The sequence below is a fragment of the Protopterus annectens genome, chromosome 17.part0, assembly GCF_019279795.1.
Source record: "Protopterus annectens isolate FY-2018-M chromosome 17.part0, PAN1.0, whole genome shotgun sequence".
Lineage (NCBI taxonomy): Eukaryota > Metazoa > Chordata > Ceratodontiformes > Protopteridae > Protopterus > Protopterus annectens.
The window spans coordinates 579,696,387-579,722,813 of record NC_056751.1 but is presented as its reverse complement, the minus strand read 5'-3'; positions in this window follow the sequence as shown (position 1 = coordinate 579,722,813).

The window sequence follows — 26,427 nt, the reverse complement described above, 5'->3', positions numbered from 1 at the left end:
CAAAGCCCATATTATTCCAGTAGACAGGAGTTGCACACCTACTGAAACAAGCAACTGCAGACCAATAGCCATTTTAAACATTCAATCTAAAACCTAACTGCTCACCTTCCATTTAACTGAATTTGATCTGCTTGTCAATTCACTACAGAAATTCTGCCACTGGCATTCAGTAACTACAACTTTACTAACTGTAGCACACTACATCTTACAAAAACTGGATTTGGGGGAAGTAATAGCAGGGCTTTTCCTTGACTTATTGCCAGCATTTAGCACCATACTTCATAAAGACCTCTTAAACAGACTGTCAAATTGAGCTTTCTGTCTTACCACAATGCAGTAATTTTGCAAGTATTTCTCAAAGAGAAAAAATCAAATTCAGCTGGGGCCAAGTGATATCCATTGAATTCAAAGGTTATACCCCAGGATCTAGTTTTGGCCCATTACTGTTCAGCCTTTATGTAACCTCCATGCTTAACAAGAGCAATCACCTTAAATTAATACAATAAATATATGGTGCAGCACTCGTGTTCCGCCAAGGTGCATGTATTAGCTGAAAAACAGTTACGCACATGTTTCCTTACCCTTGGAAAATGGTCACATGACTCGCTCCTAATTCTAAATGTAGCAAAAAGTAACTCAGTCCTATTCTGCACTAGGCAATACAATAACTACCATAGCCCAAAATTAGAAATCAGGACACAATCTGACACGTATTCCACATATAAAGAAAATAAAATACTTAGGGACAATTCTAGACAACAATCATGCACTTGAAAGTCAAATTACAACTACTATGAGAAAAATGTAACAGTACAATAATTAGAGCTATAAGATTTTGTAGTACCACCTTTGCCTACAATTCATAGAAAACTGGTCAATATCTTACTTTGCTCAAAACTATTCTATGAGTGCAAAATTTGTTCAGGAAATTATGATGCATTAGCTGCATAACTCAAACAAACATATTGTAAATCATCAAAATTTATACTTGGCTGGCTTCAAAAAAAAAAAAAAAAAACATATTCTATAACAAAACCTATATTGGCCCTTCTTTCAAACTAGATGATAGTATTTCCTCATTTTTTCACAGATTCCTAAACCTTAAAGCTAAATTCCCATGTACAGAGCTGTAGTAAATGTGGGATAGACTGGACTCATGCACAGGGTGCCACTTTGCAGGGGGTGCATACCGCTCAACTGTCCAGAGTTTCACAGAATGTTCATATTTTTGCCTGATATATTTAGTTTGTTCTTCATAAAAAATGTGCTGAAAAATTGCTAAAGCATTGTGGTTATTTCGTGTAAGCCATGGTGTGAAGTCGCATCACTAGACAGGTGTGATGGTTGTATGGGAAAATTGTGCAGGCAGCATGGTATGAGAGTTGAAGTAATTTATTTTATAGTGACTAATTTCGTACTTGAGTCTTAGTTTTCTGTGGGGCACCATAGATGTTTGCCGAAATATGGGCCAGAATGCTGACTTAAATCCTTGTGGTCCTTTCACTTAAGCCACAGTTCTTTCCTGATGCTATGTACCTGTGGTTTTGACCATAGTTATCACTCCTAGCTGCTTGTTCCTCATTTCTTAGTGTGGCACAGAATTCCCTGACACTCATTATTTTTCATATTGTTGGGCACTTGCGTGCTTATATGAGAGGCTCGTAGCTATGTATTTTGTTATTCAGGCTCCTTTTGTCATCCTGGTCATGTACTGCTGGGGTCATCTTAAATTTTTTTTTTGTGGTGTTTTGCCTATTTCCACAAGTTTTAGCTTTCTTAATTGTCCTTGGGAGGTTGGCATAATGGTTAAGGTGTTTACCTTACAAAGATAAGGTGCAGGGTTTGATTCTCACATGGGGTAATTGGCTAGGTTGAAAATGGCCCACAAGGGCAGTTAGCCTGGTATGAACCTGTGAAATAATTGAGGATTGAAAAATAATGACATATGTTTGATTTCAAACTTAATCTCCTTCAGAAAAATGAACCAATGCAAAACCCATTTTTCCAGAAAATTTCTAAGTTTATAAGAGCAATATTTAAAATCTGTCCCTATTTTTGGGCCTTTGTTCCCCCATTACTTTTCCATTTGTCCAAATGTCTTGTGCTTAGAGATTGAGAGGTATGGGGGAGTGCCAATCAACAAATATTGAAAAATATATAAGGTTATTGTTGAGACATTTTTTGGCAACTTGGGATCCTTGAGTACTAATTCAGCAACTACACAGAAGTGGGGGGAGAATACTTGCGCCCCTAAAGAACCCATAATAAACCTCATTTTAGTGATTCAATGGGTTGTGAATGGCTGAAATAAGTCAACATACTATGAGTCAATTGTTGTTTTGATACTTGTTGATACAGTTATATATTTATATATTTGGAATACCAGAGGCCGCCAGTCTACAAAATAATTCAGTTTTATTGATTTTGCATAGAAAAAATGTGGGTTCTTCCCAAATAATCATGCAGGAATACTCAATTCCATACAGTGAGTTTAAGCACAGTCCTCTACAGCAGGCACACAATCTCTTTTAACAAATATGTCTGATCAGCAGCTCTCTTTCTTCTGGTTTTCCTTGGGCAGGAAAGGTGTTCAGATTAATTCTGGTATCTTCCTGCAGGTTTCTCTTTACTTTGCAGTGCTTCACCTAGAACTGCTGTTCTGGGCAAAAATCCTCCTCTGGGAAGGGCCAGTGACTTTGAACTGCCTGAACTCATCCCTCATTTTTTATACACACCAACTGGCTACATAAACCAACAAACCTTTGAGAATCTACAATAACTAATAAAACAAGGTTCCTACCTTTTTAAAAATAATTGTTTTTAAAATAACTTACAACATTCAATGCATTAGTTTTATCTAAATTATTTACAATGCATTATTTACATTATTTTATGTCAGTTTCATTTTATTTTAATATACCATTTGGCAAGAACTGTCATGCCTTACTATTATATATACATATACTTTTTCCACCTTTATTTTCATAAAAAGTAACACTTTTTTCACCTTCTCCCCAACCCTTTGAGTATCTGGGATGCAGACCATTCCAGCAATTACAGCACCTCATTCATAATAGCAACATTAATGAAAGCTTTCAAATGTGCAACACAGATGCCTAAAACATTATGTTGTGAAATTCTTTGGTGTTGTTGGAGAGTACTCTAGAAGAATATAAATGTGTGTTAGGCAACTAAACATCCATTTAATGCTAAGACTAACATGCCCCAATGTTACTGGAACAAAGAACTCACACTTTTTTTAACAGAGTGCATCAGCCCCTCACACATGCACTATACAGATACTCTAGCCCCAGCACTTACTAGCAATTCTTTAAGGAGAATTTGGATTTGGTAGGTCATTACAGAAAATGGCAGCCTTGCTACACCTCTTGTGAGCATGCTTCACTCAGTTAAAATATTAGCAAAATAACTATATACAATGAACAGGCAGAAAGCTGTTAGCTAACCTAGACTAAGTTGCTTTTAAATACTGCAGCTGTCTCTCTCTCTCTCACACACACACACACACACACACACACACACACACACACACACGTATACATATGTACACATGCACTAAAGCACATGTTATTGCATTGTGGTTTCTATAACTAGTTGGCCTGGTCAAATGTATGCACTAAGGAGGATGGCCTGGTCAAAAATAGTGCAAAACAGTTAAGAACACTTTTATTAACTATAATTATTTTGTGATTACTATCCACAAAAGTTCTTATTGTTAAAAATTTCCTTTTGATATACGGAATTGAATTTACTTGATACAACAGTGGTTTTGGGGGTATAGACATAATTAAATACTTATATAACTTACATTTTGGATGTAAAATACTTCCTGCAACAACAATTAATTGTGCCTTTCTGTCCATCTGGTATGTGCATTTTTTTTAAAGAAGGGGCACAGACATGGCCCCATCAATGAAATGTGTCAGTGTTCAAGCTATGGGAATTTCTGCAATAATAACTTTTTTCCTCTCCCATTCCACACCTGACTATCAGCTGCCATCAGCTCCTCTCTTCATTGTCTGAGTCTACCAGACCCAACCTAGCCTCCCCCAGGCTCAACCTGACTCATGTCCAGGGCAGGTGAGAAGACTAAGGACACTGGTGCAGTGTCACATTGCTGGCAAGAGTGGCCTACTCCCCACCATCCCACAGCACCTTTGTAAATGCCAAAATTACTGCCTTTGGGAAAAGCACGTATGTTTCCACACATGCACAGCCTTCTGACAAAGCGGTATACCGCATGCAGTGTGGAGTTTGCCAGGCTTTCATACTGGTATATTGTACAGAACCTAAGCATCCTCTGTCACCCCCCCCCAGGATGACCAAGCTGGCATCAGTTGCTCACTCCCATCCTTCACCATCTGGCCACTCCAGAGCCTTTAACTTGGGTTATCCAGAGTGCAGTAAGGGCTTTATCCCTCTGTGTCATGGGGACTCTGTAATAATAACTTTGATGATATGTTTGTCACAGTCACAATTACTATAAATTTGATCAGTGCTATGAACATAAAATTTTGCTAAGAATGTATATCTTAGTTTTTCTTTTTATTCTCTGAAACAGTATTACATGTTGGGTTCTGGTAAAGGTGATTATATTTTATGTTACATTCACTGTGGCACTCCAACAATGTTATAATGGACAACAGAAAATGTCAGAACTACAGCTAAAACCAAACCCTACGTCAAGCATCCCAGATAAGGCCTGCCCCTGCACCACACTGTTCTGTTCCTAAGAATGTGAGTCTATTTTTTTATTTCAACAGTAGAGTTCTAAATCCTGGTGTTCGCAGGCATTTTAAAATGCTGCATCTTGCTTATGTTGTGGCTCCACTCCAATAGTGTTGTGTTGTTGACAGTGTTTTTTAACAGTGTATGTTAGTGTTCCAACTAAATGTCACAGCTCCTGTAAAGACCCACCATATCTCAGCTCCTCCAGTCAAAAGAAGTACAGTTCAGGCATTTCAAAATAGCATGTAATAATAGTCCTATGTTGACAATATATATTTCATCTTAAGAAATACATAGCAGAATGTAACAGCTTTAGTTAGAAAACTACTACAATGCTAAATGTTATGTTCCAGAATAAATAAAAGAAGCAACAGTTGCAAAATCCTTAAAATCATAAAAACACAAAAAGAAATAATTTAAAGCATGGAGGACACAGAGAATATTGTAAAGCACTAAACCCTTCTTATTTGTAACTACTTGAAAACTTATAAGAGCTTTTATCTCTCTCAGAGTCACAAATGACTGCAGACTTCATCAGATAAAATTAATGTACAAATACAGCATTTAAATAACCAAATGTGCCATATGCTTGAAACCATGTGATGGAATCCTAACCTTAATAGGGTATATAACAAAAGGAAAAAAGGCATGGCTAATATCAGAAAGAACAACTACCATAATGCTAGAAGCTCTCTAATTAAACTAAAGAGGAAACTAAGAGGACTAATTAAGCCCAACAAGGCCCATTACAAGGTCAAGATAGCCTCACAGGCTAAAGACAACCACAATGCCTTCTACAGCTATGTCCAAAACCTCAAAGGCAGCACACATCAATGTGCCGAACTGGTGGCCAATGATGCCACCTTCAATAAGCAGAGTGATATAGCAAATTTAATGGCTGACAAATTCAGCTCAAACTTCACTCCCCCACTACTCCCTACCTCCCCCCATGAAATACCTATTAGCATAACCTGTCCAACTATTAACAGGGAGCAGGCCCTGGTGACACTTACTAAGGCCAAAAATACAGCCTCAGTGGGCCCACAGAAATATCCTGAGATGCCTCCTAAATAGCTTGAAACATGACCTATCAGGACCACTTGAGTCACTTTTTAACTATAGCCTCAAAACAGGCTTTGAAGAATGGATGATTGCAATGTTTATCCCACTTCACAAGGGTGGACCATCAACCAACCCCAGAAACTACAGACCTATTAGTCCAACTAGTCTAATATGCAAAGCCATGGAACAAATTATCATGGAAATGATCAATAAAGACATATGCAACCTTAAAACACTGGACTCAACCCAGTTTGGCTTTGCCAAGGGAGGGTCATGCCTACTAAACCTGGTGGACTTCTTTGAGAGGGTCAGTGGAGCAACGGGTGAGAGGAAAATGATGCATATTGTCTATCTGAACCTAGCTAAATAATTTAATATAATACCTTACTCGAGTATAGTTGACAAAACTCACCAAACTGGGCATAAACCCCTACACAACTTGCTGAATTGCCAGCTGGCTCACAGATAGAACCCAGCAAGTCAGTCAGGATTGGTGATACCACCTCCACTAAGAGACCAGTCACCATCGGGGTATCTCAGGGAACCTTGCTGGGACTGCTCCTATTTAGTATCTACTTCTCAGAGGTAATGCCTAATATTGGGGGTCCTTGGCTGACCATTTTCACAGATGACTGCAAATTGGGAGCTATCACAGTTTTCCCCAATAACACAAACATCTTACAAGAGGGTCTAACACAGACAAATCACTGGTGCCAAAGTTATGGATTGGAACTCAATGCCAAGAAATGCATTATAGTGCCTTTTGGGAAAACTGTCACCCAGGCTAAGTACTCCATTGATAAGACAACCTTGGGAGTTGACTTGGTAGTCATGAATCTGGGAACATATGTAGACAGTAATCTGACCTTTAGCCAACATGTGGCCAAGGTACTAAGAAAATCATTCTATGGTGCCCAACTTATAAGTAAGGGCATGGCGTCCAGGTCCAAGGAAGTCATACTGCCACTTTATTCTGCTCTTGTCAGACCCATAATTAAATATAATGCCCCCTTCAGCATGTACATGACCAGACACATGCAGCAGTTGGAGATCCCATAAAGGTTCCTTACCAGGAGAATCCAGGGTATTAACACATTGTTCTATATGTATCACCTTAAAGCCCTTTCCCCACACACTGTCTCTTACAGGTTACTGAGAGGCAAACTATGTGGGGCATACAAGGCATCCTAGGATCCAGCTCTGATGGACATTTTGCACATCTGCAAAATGAACAGCATCAGAACCACTAGATCCAAGGATGTAAATTTTGCTTGTGACATAAATAAGACATGTACAGTAGGTAAGACAGATATGTGTCTCATAGGACCCCCATGCTCTGGAACAGGCACCCCATGCATGTGAACCAGAGTCCATCCCTAACCAAATTTAAGAGTAACCTTCATGGATGAGAAATCAGAAATTCACTCCAGATCTGGTCCCCATGTCTCTGATAGAGACAAGCAGACAGTAATGTCCAAACTAACAATCCCCCCACAAGTATAACCTCTAGAAACTTCCTAACTGACATATCCCCTCCTAATAAATGCCCATGACACATTGGGACACAGTTGGGTTGGATTGCATGGCTAGGCTTAAGGCCTTGGTGGTCATTAGCCTAGTATATACCTATGATCCAAACTTATTCCTTACCTTTTTTAAACAAGTAAAATTTACAGCATTATTGAAACCCTTTTCTCTGGGTCTATATTATAAGAACGAACACCACTTTGTAGACATGTTTTAAGCGAATGCTCTTATAAGCGAAAGCTCTAAAGATTGAAAACGTTAAGTTCAAAATTTCATAGTTGGCCAACACATGCAAATGTAGCAGTGACATAAAGATGCATACATTATGAATTATGTATGTTTACCTTAATTTTAGTGAGATCTCAGAGTTGGTATATATAATTAGCGGGGAGGGGGGCTTGCCCCCCTGCAAAAATTAGAGAAAAATTAGTGTATGCGTGTTAACTGGTTTGTGTTTCAGGAAAGTGCTGTTTTGGACAACTGTAATTGTGGAGATTTACTGTTGGCAATTGGTATGGTTAATTCATTTACTTTACAAACAGGAAGGATTATAGCATATATTGAGGGTGTTTGTTAGAAGTGAAATTTACTGTGTTTGCAGTTCATGTTCAATGCGGCAGTGGGGGATCGGTGTTGGACAACTAAAATATTTTGAGTATGTGTGTTTCAACTTTGTCAGCTTTTGATTATAAGAGCATTCACTTAATATGTGTCGACAAAGAGGTGTTCGACATTTTAAGCATTCGTTCTTATAATATAGACCTTTTTCTCTATAAGCATTCAATTTAATCTTCCAAACATATTCTAAATAATCCAAAAATTCTTTCTTACTGTTTCTCCTAATATTATATCGAACAAAATCTGTTACATAAAATATTAACTTTTTAAATAAAACTTCCACATTTTTTTGCACATTTGCAGAGGGCATTCAAAATGTTTTTTATTGCAGACAGGTGCTCTTTAAATTCATTTTCAAGTTGCTTTTCCAACATTAAATGATTCACAAGAAGCACAAGTCGCAATATATACTACAAATGTGGAATCACATGTAAAATAACTATTTCCATATGTTCTACAAGTGTTTGCATAATATACATTTGTACCAGCAGCGGTAGCATTGTTGCCTCACAGCAAGAGGTTCTCCCGTTCGATTCTCGGCTGGAGTGCGGGGAGTGCCTTCTGTGTGTAGTCTGCATGTCCTCCCCGCAGTTGGGTGGGCGTTCTAAAGACATGCGTAAATAGGAGTGCCTTAGTTGAAGGTTGAACGTCGAGCTGACACCCCAGTGTTTGTGAAAATCTACTGCCAATCATTAGCAGACCGGAGTTCCGCTGTGGCGACCCCTAACCAGGAAAAGCCGAAAGACAACAACAACAACCAGTATTAATAAATCGACATATACTACAATTCATACATGCATAAGTACAATATTTTTCAAACAATCAAGCATTGTTCTCTAAGATACATTTAAGATCCACCCCTTTTTATACACAAAAAGGGGCTCATTACCTACAATTTTGAATAACTCAGAGCAAAACAGATAAGATCTTCCAAGTATCTTTTATCACTTAGGTTATAATACCGAAAGACTTGCTCCCAGTGTAAGTAACCACTTACACTGACAGCAGGTCTTTTGGAATCTGGCCCCATGTTTAAGCTTGTTTCTAGACAGGCCTTACACAGAAGTAAGCCACTTACACTGGGAACAAGTCTTTCAGATTCAAAGCACACCTACACAGAGTGAAACTCTTTTGGAATCTGGCCCTTTTTTTTTTGACTACCCACATATTGAGTAATGCTTTTTGGTGTTCATCTAAACTACAGTACTTGTTTTGTTCCCTTAATATAACCTGGCATTAAGATTTTCCCAAATTTGCTTCTTTTTTGTGTCTTCTGTTATAAGACATTCAGTTCAACTGTGCGTGTTTCTTATCACACTAGACTACAGGTGTGATGGATCCATGTTATCAAAATGCAAAACTGAATTGCTGGCTACAGTTTTAAAATTAGCGATTTCAAGTGTTTGTTCCTTCTTATACACTTTTGTATCTAAAAAGTGATCGACTACAAATTGCAATGACCAGTAAAATGCAGAAATTCAGTGGTGTTATTTAAGTCCACTAAAAAATCTTTCAAGGCTTGATGTGTACCACTTCTTATTAAAAAACAAGATCAGCAATACAGTCTACTATAATATTTTACATTAGAATAACATGGATTCTTATGCAGATATTCTATTTCCCAATAAGTCATAACAAGATTAACAAACTGGGATACACTGTGGCCCCCATAACTACTCCACAGATTTGCTGAAAGCAATGTTCTTTAAAAACAACAAATAAATAACTAAAATTGCAATACATGTTCTATACATTCACTAATAAATATTATTTCTTACAATGAATATTCTGTATCTTTCAAAAGTATATGATAACAAATTAATTTCCTAACTGTTGTGGAATAACAGTAAAGAAAGATTTTACATCAAGGGTAACCAAAATACTGTGATTATTAATGTTCACTTTTGTGACTTTATTTTAAATTCAAAGGAATCCTTTATAAAAATTTGGCCAGTAAAAAATAGCTTCTTTTAGAACTGAATCAACAAAATCTGACACCCTCACAAGCTTGGAACCTTTTGAGGAAACAACTGGATGTAATGGCAGATCATTAAAATCCTTAATTAGAGGACTTATGTTAAGAAAATTAGTCCACAAGCAGTTTAACCTAAGTTTTGCTACAGGTTTTGCTCCTGATGTTTGCTGTGCAGCAGTGGTTATGCCAGTCCACATCAGAGGCCATACCACCATCCTCAGAAATTAGAGTCCTATCAGCCTGACAAGTCTCATCTGCAAAGCCATGGGACATATAACTGACTTTATAAACTATAACATCAAAAATCTCATTAGTCTTGACCTATTTCAGTTTAGCTTTGTCAAGGAAAGATCCTGCCTAATGAATCTGATAATTTATTTGAAAGGACTACACAGCTTCTAGACAGCAGTCATGCTGTTTACATGGTGTATCTTGACCTGGCCAAAGCACTGGACACCATTCCCCATGCTGACACTAAGTTGGCTTAATGATTTAAAAATAGATCCCAGTGTAAATAAGATGGATAACAAACTGGCTAAAACATGGAACAGACACAGAATGAGTGGCAGGTGCCTCATCAAAAAGTATGAATGTAACCAGTGGTCTCCCCCAAGGGCTCACTGTTAGGACTCCTCCTTTTTGGTATGTACTTTTCTGATCTCCATACTAGAAACCAATACCTCTGCCTAAACAACTTTGTAGAAGACTAATCTGGGAGTTACTTTCAAATCCTCCTCTGAAACCCTATCCTTAAAAAAAAAAAAAATATATATATATATATATATATATATATATATATATATATATATTTATATATATATATATACATATACACATATATGGGTGTACTTCAATCCATCAAAATTACAGTTTACCAAATCTTAAATAAGCGATCCCACTTCAGCGAAAGTGTGTTTAAATGAAAACGCACTTTCGTGAAACTCAGTAGTTGTGGTAGGTCACGGTACAGTGAGGATAAGGGAACATTTCCTTTTCCTATCTGTAATGCGATCTCAGAGTTAGTACTCTGCATAAATGTGTTTGTTTTATTATTTTTTGTGTGTGTGTGTGTGTGTGTGTTTTGCTTTTATTAGGTGTATTGAGTTTTGTAAAAGTGCGTTTTGTTTAAACTCACTTTCACTGAAGTGGGATTGCTTATTTAAGATTCGGTAAAGTGTAATTTTGATGGGTCAAAATAGACCCATATATATATATATATATATATATATATATATATATATATATATATATATATAAATAACTGGTGTACTAAAAATGGGCTCCAATTAAATGCATAAAAGTGCCAAACTGTCACATTTGGTAGAACACTCTCTTCCCTCAGTATGCAGCATAGACAATACCCCACTTCAAAATGAAAACATTGTCAGGGACCTTGGATTATGGGTTGATAATTCCCTCCCTTTCAATCATTGTGTGACAACAATAGTCAGAATATGTTTGCATTTAGCACAGCTAATTGCCAAGGGAGTATCCTCCATATCTAAAGAGGTCATAGTTTCCTTATATTATAAAGGAAAAACTGGAAGCACTGTCCCTTTTTTCAGTATCTTATAGACTCTTGAGTAGAACTCTGTGATTTGCCTTCTATGCCATTAGAGACACAGCTATCCTGGGTCTCTTGCATCTCAAGTCTAATAGTTTCCCAAATAACAGAACCAGTGACTAAATCTTCACCAGCAGAGATAAAATGTGATGGACAGACAGATTAATCATGCAATGCCTCCTGCACCTCTGGAACACACTGCCCCTATAGATTAAATAGTATGATACTCAATCATCCTTCAAAAAGATGTAGATGACTGGATTGGCACCAACAAATTCACCCTCAGCTTGACTAGTCTCGTCCTCTTACAGAATGGGGGTGTCTAAGGTTGGGTACTGATAAGCAGTAAATGGTAAAGGCCTTGATTGCCTTGAAATTCTTATGAATCCTGCGGAATTGCATTATTGTGTTAAAAGCCAAGTGAGGCATTATCTTTTTATGTGGACTTACTAAATAAACCTGTTGTTTTCTTTTATATAATCAGTGCTGCAGTGCTTCCTTAAACTTACAATATAAATGTGTAATTGTATAACACACATATACACATAATATATATATATATATATATATATATATATATATATATATATATATATATAGCTTACATATAGGTATGTAATACATTATATGCACACGTTCACACACATGTATATCTTACATACATGTATGCAATACATTACACATACACACACATATATACATGTATCACACACACACACTTGAGTATATTATATATATATATATATATATATATATATATATATATATATATATATATATACATACACACATATTTCTAGCTAGAGAAAAAGAGACTCTATATGTATAGATATGGTATAACCGGATGTAAAGACAAACAGAGAGAATATCTGGAAGCACAAATATAATTTTATTTCAATTCCAGCTCATGAGGGGAACCAAAACTTTTATAACATGATTCCACAGAATTGTGCCAAGCAACCCTTTTTAAACCTTGAAAGACATTAGGTACAGTATGTGCCATACATGGCATAATACAATGTCAGCAAATCAGAATATTACAGCCACTCATGTTATGAATGTGAAATGTACGTGCATGTGACATATAACAACCAACTTGTATCCTGTCTTTTCCTTGACCTTTCCAAAGCCTTTGATACTGTCTCTCATCCTATGTTTTTGTCTAAACTTGCTAACCTCAATCTCTCTGCTCCCTCCCTGTCCTGGTTCAACAGTAACCTCTCCGATAGATTACAATTTGTCAAATGGTTCTCCTCCTGCTCCCCCTCTCTTTCTATCACATCTGGTGTTCCCCAAGGTTCTATCCTCGGTCCCCTCCTGTTTAACATTTTTACAAATGAGTTACACACAGCTTGTAATCAATCCTCCCTAATTCAATATGTTGATGATTCCACTCTCATCTCTTTCTCCAATAACATCCCAGAACTTCATGCTCATACACAAGACATCTTTCTATCCATTGAAAAGTACTCATCTTAAACCCCCCCAAAAAACTAAACTCCTGCTTTTTCTCCCTTGTGCTCTCTCTCAACACTAATCATCCTTTAAACCAAACTGGAGGATGCAGAAAAACAGAGTAAATCCACACGATATTAGCATAATGAAAAACTTTTAATCCATGCTTTCATAACCAAACTTCTTCAGAATAAATTGTACATTCTCTACATCATGTTTAAAAACAATTTTAAAATACCTCTACACCAATAGCCACATCTTCCCACTTAAACAATTACACAATTAATCAATAAAATTTCAAAGCTCAGGAAGTTATTTCCTTATGTAGAGAATGTACATTTTATTCTGAAGAAGTTTGGTTACGAAAGCGTGGATTAAAAGTTTTTCATTATGCTAATATCGTGTGGCTTTACAAATCAACCTTTGTCATTACTTCCTCTAATAATACAGTCATTCATCCTGAACCCCACACTAAGTTCCTAGGTACCATCATTGATGATGAACTAAAATTCAACTTGCATATCCTTCAAAACATAAAAAAAAACATCAAAACTCAAACTACTGTATCGAAATAGAAGATATCTAATGTCTAATGCCTATTTTACTAATCCACCTCTTGTTTTCCTCCCTTTACACATAGTCCAATGACAAAATTCACCCTTACCCCACTACTTCACCACATGTACATATGTAAATATTTCTCTCTCATATCTAAATACTCTCTCTATTACTTAACCCACTATATCAATAGCTCTCCTTATGCAAGATCAATTGCTACTTATTTTTTATTGAAAACCAAACAAAACAAAAAAAATCATGACTGTTATACTTCACTGTAGTATCAACATTACATTTTAGATTTCTCTTTAACTATAACGTATGTATTGTAAATTTCTTTATATTGGAGTGTAAATTTTATGTACATTAAATTGTCTGTATCGGAGCTTTTCTCCTTGGGTCTCCACTGAAAATGGGCCCTTGGCCCAGTTAGACTAACCCAGTTAACAAATGTCAAAATAAAATAAGATTATTATTGTCCTTTTAATAACTAAGGCAGCTGAACATGGTTACATCCTTCACTGTGTTAGTCCTTTTCCATCAAACTTGTTGAACTCTTGCACTCAAGGAAACTTCATTAGGATTAGTTATGGCACAGGCCCTTTAGATGTCTCGATGTTGTACTTCAGGCTGCCCTTGTGTTATCTTTACTAGTCTAAGAAAAAAATAAAGAAATAAAAGCTTTACTCCCTTTGCATGATTTAGTAAAGCAGTTGCAAAACTGACTTTGAAATTAAAAGAATAAATATGCAGGCTAACTTTGAAACAAGTACAAATACTGTTGTCTGTTTCAGTAAGAAGGAAAGGAATGTAACATTTCATCTCAAGCTGCACAACAGAATATTGAAATAACCTACATTTATTGTAAATTTTTCCCTTTTCTCTTTACATCCACTTTGTGCAGTCTTAAGGTGTCACTTTTTATTGTAATGAAGCACTGGGCAGGTTTCCAATGGCAGCATTATTATTGCAATTATCAAACATATTTGCTCTAGGATGTCTTTGTTTTGCAGAAATCATTACTATTGTGTTTTGGTTTTGCCATAAAACAATTTAGCAATACATTTTTAACAAAATAATATGCAAAAACTCTAAGACAAATTACAATTACTATGACAATCAAACTGAAAAATACTAGTTCCTATATTTTAGAATACATTTTCCAACCAAGGAACTAATGTCATTTTTTCCATTTTGGTTAGATTTTTAGTGAGCCCTTTCATGTAATTATCTATTTTCTTGTTCATCGTGAAAATAATAAATATAAGAGCAGCAGCATTTTCTCAGGACACATCCTCCCGCCTTTGTAGCCAATATCATATCTAAGATTAATTTATTTTGCAACACTACAGTCCTCATTTTAGTCATTTTTCTACTGACCATACAAATATTCTGTGTAGGTTTCTTAGCCAGTTTGGTTCAGTACATGCAATAAGGCATATAGCTCAGCTACAGCTCTATAAATACCACAGTGAGGGAAAAATAAAGTTAGTACCTGTTTAGCAGGATATATTGACTTTTTGTTTCTCAACTGACCAGTCAGTACACACCAAAAATGTTAAGATTGCTGAAGTAAAACAACCAGCACAACAACACCCAAACTAGTCAGTGGGAAGACAAGGCTAGGCATGATCTCCACAAATATAATAATGATCAGTTAACATAACCGTGCGTTGTCTCCAATTATACAGTTTTAGTTTGAGTTCATTTCACTCAAAGTGTGCCTTATCTTGCGTAGCAGGTGTTGCCCAGAGCCAACACAGCCAGCTGAATCTATACCTTTTTTGAAAAAGTTGAAACATTGTGCCTAGTTAGGTTTACACCAGACATACACTCTTTGAAATCCATTTGTATTACTAGATCTAGAATCATATGAACACCTCCTTGAGGGTGTTCAGGAACACATGCACAGATCTAACAATTACTGATGTTGAGGTTCATTGCTTACTGATGCAGGACTTGTAGGAATGGATTCTTCCTTGTTTCAGCTGGAGAAGGGGTCAATAATGTCTGTAATGACATCACCAGGTGTGGCATCATTATCTGTCTTCTTTGTGGATAAAAGGCAGGTCTTCTTGCAGTGAGAAGCATAGATCCAAGTCAGCAAGTCAGCACACTGAACAATACAAGTAGTTATGAGATGGGCTCTTTTCACCAAGGCTCCAGGGAAGATTTTCATTTGAAGATTTTAAGAAAAAGTCAGTTTCCCAATTGCAGATTATGGCAATATTGAGTTGAAGGTTGAGAAAGGGCTTCAGAAGTTTTCTGGTGAAAATTCTGTAAAACAGAAACATGTTTCCCACAATACATTAACAGATGATGTACTGTTGAATTAAGTCCCACATTCTTGGTAGGTGGAGCAGAAGGCATTCTCATGGGATAACCAATAAGAATTTTATGTGAACTGAATTTTTTCTTTATATTCAAAGTTCCTCATATGCACATTAAAACCAAAGGCATGCATCAGGCCACTTTAAACCAGTCTCTTCACATATCTTTCCCAGTCTAGTTTTACTAGTCCAATTCATGCTCAACTAAACTAAAGGACTGAGGGTGATGGGGGCAGTGGAGCTGCAAATTTACTTTAAAAGTCTGACACAATTTCTTTATGATTTCAGCAGCAAAATGTGTTCCCCTATCAGCATTAACAGTATGAGGTACTTCAAACTTTGTTATAAATTCCTTAACTTTTTTTGCTACTGTATCTGCCATTAGCACACAAATAGGCTTCTACCAAAGCTGAAAACAAACATACTATCACTTATACATAGTCCAGGTTATTACATCACTTCAGATGAAGTCCAGCTGGATATTAAAGGGCCCTCAAGGGAGCAGCAAAGCTGAACCTTTAGTTTTAATACTAGAGGCGACATGGGATATACGCAAATTACCCTTTAAGGACATCAGGTCTTTCAGCTAACTGGCAATGCTGAGTGTCCATGACATTTTCTTTTAAGTCTATTTATGGAGAAATTCAGGCCAATAAAGTCAAATCCCACTACCTGAATTTGTCCATAAGTAGACTTAAAAGAAAAAGTCATGGACATTCAGAATTGCCATTTACCTGTAACACCTGATGTCCTTAAAGGGTAATTTGCATATATCCCATGTCACTTCTAATACAAGAGGTTTAAGGAATCACACACTGGAAAGTCTAGCTTTGCTAGATTTTTCTTTTTGTTTTTTAACTGTTTTTTCTGTGCAACCTTTTTACTTATTGTTTTAGTTAGTTTTAATACTAAGAGACACCTTATAAGACAAAGATTTCAGTTTTGAGCATAATGCTGAATCAGGGAATGAAAAATGGAGCAAACCACTGAGAGTTAGAAAATTTGTTAAACTATTTCTCCCAATATGATTAGGTAAATGGTACTATCTTAACAGCCAAGGCAATACAGACTGAAGTGCCACAATGTGTCTGTCAGGATGTAGCAATACCAAATTACTAGACTTCCTTCATTTTGATATGATCCATTTTTCCTTTTCAATTTGTGATGCCTGGTCTTGGACAGTAATTACTGTATCAAAATCAGATATAGTTACAGTATATTTTATTACTATCACAGAAAATGGAGCACTGTTTAGCCTAGCAGCTTGCTCTGCTGCTTTATCAGCCAGATTATTAGCCTTTGAAAACGTCACTTCCATCGCTACTGTGATTATACTTTTACAACCAATACATACTTGGGTAACAAAAAACAATTTAACAGACATTTCACATAATAACTATTTTTTCTGCACCTGGTAAAGGTATGCAACCCACTCTGCCTTCAAAGCTCACCAAAGTCATGTACAATCCCACACGCATATCTGTTGTATAAACATTCATTACTTTGTTCTTAGAGCATATAACTTTGCAATCGACTCAACTACCAGAGATGAAATAATCCATTCAAGTCTTTCTTGTATCACCATAGCACTTTCAGTTGTTGTTTGTCTTTTTGGCTTTTCCCGACTGGGGGTCGCCACAGCAGAACTCCGGTCCGCTAATGACTGGCAGTCAATTTTTATGGTGCAGAGTTGCCAGCCCGATGCCCAACCTTCAGCAAAGGCATGCCCATTCACGATGTCTTTTTGAGGCCACTCGACCATGGGGGAGACATGCAGACTCACACACAGAGGCACTCAACTGAAGAAAATACACAAAACATACAGCAATTTCTGTTATAGGATCCATCAACAAAGAGCTCTAGTTCAACATTTTGCATCAGAGCATCAGTTATGTCATTCCTAGGAGAAAAGAAAATGATTACTAATGATAATGCAGTCATGTGGTTTTCCCCACTACAGTTGGTAGCAGAGATGCAGGGTTCAAAACTGGGTACCGGACAATTGTAATAGTCATGTCAGACATTAACAGCAACTCATATTTTGTTAAACTTGAAGGATATAAATGCTGTGTCTTTATTTTAAGCAAAAGGACAGCTACAGTATGAGGGACTGCAACTTTAAGCTCATGTCTTAGGACAATTACGTTCTACCATTGGGGAAGCTGCAGTAACTGCTGTCAGGCGAGGTGGCAATCCATCACCACTGGATCCAATGCCATGTTCTAATAAGACAAAGGTTTGTGACTTTTCCTATACCTTTGTGCAAGTACTTCTGCTGCAAATTTGCCTTTCTCATGACATAAGAACAATAACAGTTTCCTATGATCTGGAAGGTCTAAGGCAGGGACATTTGCCAAAGCTTGCTTTAACAGAATAAATGAATTGTCCTCATTTTCCCCAAGGCAAAGCTTCTGGCATATTTGGTGCTAACAGATTTGTCATTGGCTTTGTTAGTGCTGCATCATTTGAAATCCAGTGTTTACAATGTCCTACTATGCCTAAGAAAGTTCTAAGCTGTTTTGAGTGACTGGAAGTGTGGTTTCATATGAAGGTATTATTTGCCTATTTCTTTGTGATATTACATGCCTCAGATATTTTGTCTTGAGTGCTGAAGCTGCAATTTTTCCTCGACACCTTATGTCCTTTTTCTAACAGCTTAGTCAACAGGAAATTAGTATCTTGTTGGCAATACTGCAGTGTCTCAGATGCTATAAGGAAATCATCTACATATCGCACCAGTACCGATTTGTGGGAAAACTGTACATCTTTTAAGTCCCTTTTTAAGATTTGTGAACATTTATTTATTTATTTATTTACATTTGTTGACCGGGAGTGTCTGACTGGACGTAGGTCCATTTTCAGCGGATGCCAAGAAGAAAAGCTCCACACTTAAAATAAACAGACAGTAGTTACATTGGATTACATAGCGATTAACAATGTGATTAACATAGCATTAATTACAAACATATTTACAGATGAAGAACATAGCACATCAGTAGACAACTAGAATCTTTATCTGCGAAGTACATAACAGACATTAACAAATGTTACAATAAGAAGTTCCTGCTGTATAATAAGTACTAGGCTTATCAGCATCTCAGCTTGCTATAATCAAGGTAGTTAGTGGGGTGGAAAGAAAGGTAGTGGTTGGATGGGGTGGGTGATATTAGAGTGGGAGTTGCAAGGGCATAGCCAGCATGTTTTTAGGTGCTCTTTTAGTAAAGTTTTGAAGTGGGTGCATGATGGTACGGAGGTAATTGTGGGTGGGAGGGAATTCCATAATTTGGCTATGGTGCAAGAGAATAGTGCTTCACCAGCAGAGTTATTGGCTTTAGTGATCTGCAAGTGATTTTTTTTGCTGGATCTTAGTGGTCTGGTGGTGCAAAGGGGTTGGAGTAGATTCTGGAGGGATGGGACATTTAGTGGATGGTTTACTAGTTTGTGGGTTAGTGAGAGTTGATGCCATTGAAGGAGGTGAGGGAGTTCAAGCCAGCACAGTTCAGCAAGTGAGAGACAGTGGTGACTATGGTAGGATGCCCCTGTGGCGAATTTGGTGATTTTGTTGTAGCAGGTCTCTAGCTTGTTTAGATCGCATTGCCTTAGGTTGGTATATATTGGAGAGGCATAAAGTAGGGTGGAGATAAGGTGGGAATTTGCTATTGAAATCTTTGCTGCTTTGGTGAGAAGTTGCTTATTTCTGTATAACGCTCCTAGTTTTTTGTGGACTTTTTTATGGTCATGGATATGTTAATGTCAAATTTTAGTTTATTGTCTATTTCCACTCCTAGCAATTTGGTGTGTTCAGTTGGGTATATAGTGGTGCTGTCATTTACTGGGATGTTAAAATGAGAGTTGTTTTGAGTATGTTTGGTTAAAATCATTGATTTTAACTTGTATAAGTGTTTTACTTTGAGTTGCTTTTTATATGGTTCTGATGAAGCGGTAACCCCATGAAAGTGCTCATCCTTTTTTAATAAAGAAGTGTTTTAAGACATTCTTTGGCTTTTTCTCAGCTTTGTTTCTGTGCTCACATCTTGTTTTTAAGTCTTGATTTTTGTTGTTTGTGAGCCACCTTTGGCAGGAGTGTGTACTGTTTATTTTATTTTGTTAGAAAAATAATTAGCCCAGTGTGGTATACAGCTAAGACCAGTTGCTGGGTTTGGACAACTGAATAAGAGTAAGGTACTGCTTGATTTCCTGCTCTTAAATCCAGCAAAAATCTATAGGTATTTTGTCCAGTCTTTTAAATCAGAAGTATGGGTGTGTTACAACAGCTTCTAGAAGGGTAATTATCCCTTGCTGTAGCAAAGACTGAACAAGTTAAATTCCCTCTTTGGCTTCTGGCTCCAAGGGGTATTGTGGCACCCTGGGAAGTGATTTGTTTGAGTCAATGTGAATTCTTACTGGTTCTATAGATTTTAATTGTTCTGTCTCATTTGAGTGCTGTGCCCATATGCTTTTGTGTACCTGCTGCAGTAATTCCTCATCTGTCTGTGGCCATGTCATCTGTGTAGTCTCGTCAGTATAAATACTGTTAAAACCTCCCCCTCTGCCTCACTTGTGATATATAAATACACTCCCTCAGGAGTATAATAGATGGTACAGCCTACTTTGTATAACTAGTCCATTTTCATTAAGGCTACTGAACAAAAATGCACTTTTCTCTTCTACTGGACCTAAGCACAGACTGTGACACAGGATAAACAGTAGGAACATTTGTCACACCAACTGCTCTCACTTTCACTTTAGATAAAGGTATTTTCTAGTTGAATTTACTTTAAGTTGAGATGCTGTAGCACCTGTATCAATTAAAAAATTGGATTTACTGTCTTCCTACACTTAGTTCAATACAAGGTTCTTTTAACTGGCACCTAAGTATTTAAGCTTACATTTCCTTTTTCACCAGTGTTGTCAGTATGGAACTTTCTGACTTCTTTGAAACTGTGGTGGCTGGGGTGAAAGAGGAGCATTACCGTACTCCAGTTGCCAGGTACTACAGTTACCCGGTTGCTTCCATCGAGAAAGGCATTCTCCTCTCCAATGTCATTCCTGCCACAAATGAAAAACAGTTCATTGGCAAGGTGTGGAGAAGGTCTACTAGTCTGAGCCTGCCTTTCTCCCCCAGAATTTTTCTGTTTTGTGGTGACACTGTCTATCCATTACCTCGAAAATATCCTCTACCTACTTCCCATTTCCTCTTCTTTCATAACTTGCAATTTGTAAGCCCATACACTTTTCTTCTGTTTTCCTCTTTTTTCTTTCTGTGTTCTCAGTACAATGCTCAGCATACTGGAGTAACTTTGCTAGTGCTTCTGATTGCCAAGTAAGGAGCAGTTGTTTTAGCACAGCTTAAATTTAGGGCTGCAAACCCTGTACAAAGGTAGAGTTTGCCGCCTATGATGCTGTTTGTACAGGATCATAAATGCCAGACTGCCTTTCAATACTATTTTAAGCATTTCTACATAATATCCCAGTCATCATTATTTTGTTTACAAGCAGTTATTTGGTTCAATCTGCCTTTTTTTAGGATATAATTTATTAAGCTGCCTCTAACAATGCTTCTCATTTGTCACTTAAAATCTCATACTTGTCTTTCCTTAATTTACATTTGAACGTACCCTCACTTCCTAAATTAATTTCTCAAACATTAAAGGAGTAAATACCAGTTACAGTAACTGACACAGGTCTACAAGATCTGGGTCATATTATTCAATAATAGTGCACACTTCTTTCTTAAATGTCTTAGGGTTGTTATTATTTCAGGAAAATCTTGGCTATATGGTAAGGGTCCGTGGGAAGGGACTCAACCTGTTTCCTCTCCCCTCTCAGTCAGGATCTGCCTAAGGCATGCCAGCATTATAGTCTGCTTTTTCCTATCACTACTTTCACCAACAGTTTCATTTTTCTTCTGTCCTACTTTTGAACATGTAACATGAGTATTATCAGTGTTGTTGTTGTGTCTGATCCTTTTCCTGTCTCCTGCTTTGCTTATTATCCTATCCCTTTTCTTCTACGTCTTTTTTTGTCATCCTTACAGTCCAAAATGGGAGTGGTAGCAGATGGGAGAATTTCACCTCCATAAAAAGCAGAGGGGGCATAAGTGGATAACCATCTTCTTCAGATATATCCTTCTTCTGGCCAGGTATATTACTTCCAGATATTACTGAGTAAAGATATCTCATTTTCCCTGCCATAGCCTTAAGATCCTTTACTTGTTGCAACAATTTTGTTGTATCTTTTAACCAACATATGTAGACTCTTTTTCTCTTTTATAAGCTTCACTATACCAATCATAAAAAGTTTCCAACTAATCTGCCTTTATTTTGTTTCATTTTTTCTCTAACGCCTCTCTTAAATTAATTATTTTAGTGTGATTGAAAGTCCCGTTTTGTGGATATTGTAAACCAGGGTTTTCTTTTGCAATGTCATACCACTTAGCTAAATACCTGAAACCTGATGCCCAATAATGATCATACATACAGCATGCTGGGGTACGTTTAGGAAGGAGTGGGAATCTTATTACCCTTACCTCCCATCATTCCCCACACTCACTCTCTCAGACATAGACACACACAAATGCACACACAGGTAAGTCAAAGTCCTCTCTACCTTCAGATTATAGCCGTGACCATCCTGCTATGAACACTAACACTGTATTTGCATGCTTAAAACTTTTCAATGCACATAGATTTTATTTTTTCTTTTCTTTATTTTGTTGCAGCTAAGGTATGACAAACAATCCTGACCTTAAATCCTAATGATTATTGACCTAAGATATTTTTACGATCAGATAAAACAGCAAAGTCAGAGTACAAAAGAAACCTCAGCTATAAGTTAAAACTCTTACTTTTTGTGAGTACCTATTTGTCAGGAAACATAGTGCACTTATGGCAACCTCTGGTTCAAATCCAAGTCACCAGAGCCATCTTCTAAGGTATACAATAATGCAAAAGCAAACTGACTACTTGAAAGCACAAGTATAATTTTATTTCACTTTCAGTTTGCTTAATCAAAAAAGGAGACCAAACATTTTATAACTTTATCCCACAGAACGGTGACAAACACGCCATTTTATACCTTGAAAGACTTTGGGTACAGTACATTACACACACACGGCATAATACAACTTCAGAAAATAAGAATCTTACAGCCATTCATGTTATGCATTTTTACTAAATAAGTTAGCTGAATCTAATCAAGTCTTAATCTCTATTTGCACTTTTTGAATCCATACTTGGTGATCTTTTACCCCTTAAGATCACTTTACTGGGATAAGTTTCAGTAAAGGACCCTTTGACCTATTTATGTTGTTCTCCAGGCTGCCCTTGTATTATTGTTACTAGTTTAAGCAGCTTTACTCCCTTAGTAAGACTTAGTAAAGCAGCTGTGAAAATGACCATGAACATAAAAGGAGAAATATGCAGGCTCTCTATGAAGAAAGTAAAAATACTGCTGCCTAAGTAAAAGAAAAGGAAAGTACAGTCGTGTAAGGAAACGTACCGTAACAGTAGATGTTCACATGATCACTGCTGCAGTAGCCTTAGCTATATGGGTTATATGCTGCTGAGGATATAACAGCCAGACAGCTTCCACATTTTTAGGGCACCTTCCATGTGTCCAAACTGTCAGGTAGGTTGAGCTGAGCTGACTAAAAGACATTTTGGGCACCAAGCCCTTCAGAGCTTTCCTGCCAAAAAAGAGAGGAAGGCTGAGCCCTGAAAGGACAATGCTAGGAACAACAAAAAAAGAAATGTCCACACCCTGGTGTAAAAAACACAACATAAAACAAGAAGGGTTGAAGGAGGGAACGGCTTCTGCTGCAGTGATCATTCAAATACCTTTTATGGAAATTTACCTACACAACGGTATTATGGTCATCATTTGGAACACTGCTGCAGTAGCCTTAGTTATATGGGTAGATTACCCTAACTTACTATACTTGGGAGGTGGAAGGAGAAGAGTCCAGGACCCCTGGAGAATGGTCCTAGCAAAGCCTGACCTGGACCTAGAGAAGGAGTCAAGCTTACAGAGCTTTGCAAAAGTATGCACAGTGGACCAAGTAACAGCTTCTAGAATACTTCTAGAATCCAAGCTTTTCCAAACAGCCATAGATGAAGCCAAGGCCCTGGAAGAGTGGGCCTTTACCCTGCCTGGAACAGTTTTGCTTTGGTGAGTATAACAAAACGTAATAGCCTGAGACAACCATTTGGAAACAGGCTGTTTTGACTCAGGGTGTCCCTTATTCTTACCTTCACAAGAAATGAAAAACTGGTCTGAAGATCGTAAAGATTTAGTTCTGTCAAGATAGTACCTGAGTTGTCTGTGGATATCCAAGGTATGCAGTATCCTTTCTCCCTCATTTATAGGTTCAGGAAAGAAAATGGAGGGATAGATAGTTTGGCTTAATGTAAACTAGGACACTACTTTAGGCATAAAAGAAGGATTCATTCTCAAAGAAACCCTGTCCCTTTGGAAAATGAGATAGGGTTGACTTATCAATCCCTCCTTCTTGTCTTATACTTTTATTGGAGAAGATTTAGAATTCTGGCTCTAGTGTTAGCTGGACTGTTTGATTTATTGAGGTATAACAGTTTTTGGACAACTTGATCCCTTATAGCCTGATACACAAGGCACAAATCACCCTTTTCTACCAAGTTGTTCATAAAACTTTCATTGCATGTGAAAGACTGTCTGTGCATAGGGAAAAGGTGCTGCAGGCCCTTCTGGAGACTCGAGTGCAAATATCAGCCACAAGGGGGTGGAATTAGGCTCAGAAGTCTGCATTATGGTTCAGAGAAAATGGCTTCTAGGTAGTTAATAGTTATGTAAATATTCTCTGCATGGCAACAATAAAAAGGCTTTCAATGTTGGTAATTCTTTAACAGTATGCTTATTAAAGCTTACTTGCATCTTATAATCTCAGACAAGCTTACCTGATGGTCATTAAAGCATTGCTACTAAAACACAGAGCAACAGGCACTTCAACAACATGCATTTTCTGAATAATAAGAAGCATAAATCAAGTACTTGTGTCTACTTTGGATGGGGGATACTCTGAACATTTACACTGCATAACTGCTCCTTGCCTTGCTTGGACACATCCAAAGTCACTACATGGGGGAGTGGGGTACAACAAGTATGTCATAATTTGAAATGTCTCTGGCTGACAGTGATGGCCCTGACACATTTGTCATACTCTTTAACCTCAGAGCAAGAAATCTGGACAAAGCCATAAATAAAAGTGGGACAAAGGCCTAAAAATAAGGACAATTTTTAAACATTGCTCTTACAAACTTAGAAAGTTAATAAAATAATAGGTCTTGCATTAGTATGAATTTTCTGAAGGGTATGAAATCTGAAACTCAAATATTTGTCATTATTATCTAACTTCAGTTTTTAATGATTTGTCACTAATTTGCCAAAAAAACACAGTTTTATGAAAAAATGGACCAAAATTGTGATGTGAAAATCTGTACACCACTCCAGCTGAGAATCGAACAGGAGAACCTCTTGCTGTGAGGCAACAACGCTACTGCTGTACCACCGCGGCTATGTGTCTTTCAAAGTGTATGCTACCAAAAACAGTTCCCAAGACAACATATTAAAACATTATTACTTGCATAAAATAGTTATCAAATATAGACATTTACTGAATAAGAAAATGTGATTTAATATACATTTTCACTTTTACAGTTTTACTGCATCATGGCTTCACATTATATTCCTTGACATTGGAGAGTGTCAAAATAACTTGAGTATTATCATGATATACACTGCAGTGATATTAGTATGGAATCATATTAGCTATAACTTCAGGAAAGACCAGTGGTAAGGAAATATGCCAGAAGAGACCATGGCTATTATCCATGCCACACACTAACAATTAGACATCTGGGTATTTCAGATGGAAATGGAAAATCATTTTCAGAAACTTAGCTGTAGAATTAGTGCAAAGAGAGGTAGTTCAGAAAATATGAGCATTAGTTACGAGTAGCTGAGGAACTCTAAACTTTCAGTAACACATCAGGATTTGCTTTGATTTGATGTGCTTTGGTTAAAGACAGAGGTATTTTACTTGCTCGCTTATCCTGGGAGAAGGGAGGGATCCTAAAACAGTGGATGATTGATACACAGGTGATACAGGGAGATATATATCCTAAGCTTATAAATGCTAGGACATGTATCAACAGACATGCTAAGCCTTCATGGCCTAAGGGCAGTGTACATCAGGCACTGGTGAGGGGGAGAAGTAGTGTATAAAACAAAAAAATCCATATGGCCATAAGTATGATGTAGCATGGCAGATCTCTCAGACAATGGGAAAACGTATCAGACTAGGTGGGGGCACTGGTTAGAAGTAACTCCCACAGATCGTGGAGAGCTGTTAGTCATTTTAGTACTTGGGATTCATGATGATTGACCATTGTTGGGCTACAGTGCACCTTTCTTGAAATCCCAGTGCAGGTGAGGTGCATTAAAAACAGGGGCCACTGCAGGCCATAACAAATATTCACAAAACAGCTGATTATTATTATTGTGCTCAGGTCAGTTCTCGCATAGAGGTTTAAACTAAAGGACAGGCATCACTG